The sequence below is a fragment of the Gnatocerus cornutus genome, chromosome 4 (assembly GCF_029298725.1).
Source record: "Gnatocerus cornutus isolate USDA-ARS CGAHR chromosome 4, icGnaCorn1.1, whole genome shotgun sequence".
NCBI classification, from domain to species: Eukaryota; Metazoa; Arthropoda; class Insecta; order Coleoptera; family Tenebrionidae; genus Gnatocerus; species Gnatocerus cornutus.
Window position 1 is genome coordinate 9742684 of NC_142236.1, and position 1644 is coordinate 9744327.

General features: G+C 37.0%; 1 pseudogene; it reads right to left on the minus strand.

Moving 5' to 3' along the window:
* Positions 1-238: 238 nt before the first annotated feature.
* On the minus strand, positions 239-1292 carry LOC148176383 (histone-lysine N-methyltransferase SETMAR-like; annotated as a pseudogene).
* Positions 1293-1644: the final 352 nt, after the last annotated feature.

A 1644-nucleotide genomic window follows, 5' to 3' on the forward strand; every position in this document is an offset into this window, starting at 1 on the left:
CAGTAATTCAACTTATTACTACTTCTTAATGAACTAAACATCCCAATGCTTCTAAGTTTGCTAAATTGCAACACTAGTGCTCTAATCTACAAATGCATGCTGTTTACTACATCTGCGGACAATCATTTTCTCACTCTCTACACCATCATGACAATAAAAATAAAATGCTCAGTCAATTTAACACTTCGGTCAATTAGTCCCGGGACTAACTATTAAAAAATTACAATTTTTGAAAAATTTAACTTAATTCATCAACATAGCCTTCTTTAAGAGTTATACATTCCGTCCAACGCGTTTCTAACATTTCGATCCCTTTCTTGTAGAACGATTGGTCAAGGTCTTCAAAAAAAATTTCTGTTTGAGATATGACTTCACAATTGGTTCCAATTTTTTTTCCCTTTAGCATTCCTTTTCAATTTTGCGAATAGGTAATAGTCGCTAGGGGCCAAGTCAAGAGAATATGGGCGGTGCAACAGCAGTTCGAAGCCCAGTTCTTGTAGTTTTGCCATCGTCACCATTGACTTGTGACACGGCGCATTACCTGGGTGGAACAGCACCTTCTTTTTCGCCATATGGGGCCGTTTCTTCTTGATTTCGGTTTTTAATCGGTTTAATAACATTGAGTAATATTCACCATTAATGTTTTTTCCTTTCTCAAGATAATCAATGAAAATTACAGCATGTGCATCCCAAAATACGGAAGCCATAACCTTTCCGGCCGACTGTTGCGTTTTTGGTTGTTTTGGACGACTTTCACCTTCTGCTCTCCACTCAACTGATTGCCGTTTTGATTCTGGAGTGTAGTGTACCCATGTATCGTTCATTGTCACATACCGACGCAAAAATTCCCGTTTATTTCGGGTAAACAAATCCAAACAACGCTCGAATTCAGTAACACGTTGTTGTTTTTGTTCGTCGGTAAGGAAGCGCGGCACCCATTTGGAAAATATTTTTTTCATGCCTAAATAATTATGCAAAATATTGTAGACACTGCCTTTCGAAATCTTTACGGTGTCAGCTATCTCCTGCAACTTTACCTTCCGGTTGTCCAAAGCAATTTTAAGGATTTTTTCACTGTTTTCTGATATTATGACCTCTTTTGGACGTCTAGCGCGTTGAGCGTCATCAGTGTCTGTAGGGCCCTGTTTGAACTCAGCAAACCACCGACAAATTGTTGTTTTCGATGGAGAAAATTCCCCCTAACACTTTTCAAGCCATTGCTGAGCTTTAACGGTATTTTTTCCTATCAAAAAACAATGTTTAATAAGCACTCTAAATTCGCTTTTTTCCATTATTTTGAAAATATCAAAAGTAGCTTCACAAAAACTTCAATACCTTGAAAATTGATGGTTAAAATGTCATGAAATTTTGACATGTATCTTTTGAAGGTTGAAACTATCCATCGCATACTTATAAATTTTAATTGTGAAACCAATTGTGGGTTAGTCCCGGGACTTTTTGACCGAAGTGTTACGTTAGCTTATTTATTTAAAATTTAACATTATACTTAAAGGAAAACACTAATTAAATTCACCACTTTTTCTTCCATTGTTTGGGCAGTTAGTACGAACGTGCTCTTTTCCGTTGCATTTGAAGCAGTAAATTGTCTTTTTCTTCAGGGGGGATCGTTCTAGTGGTGCACCA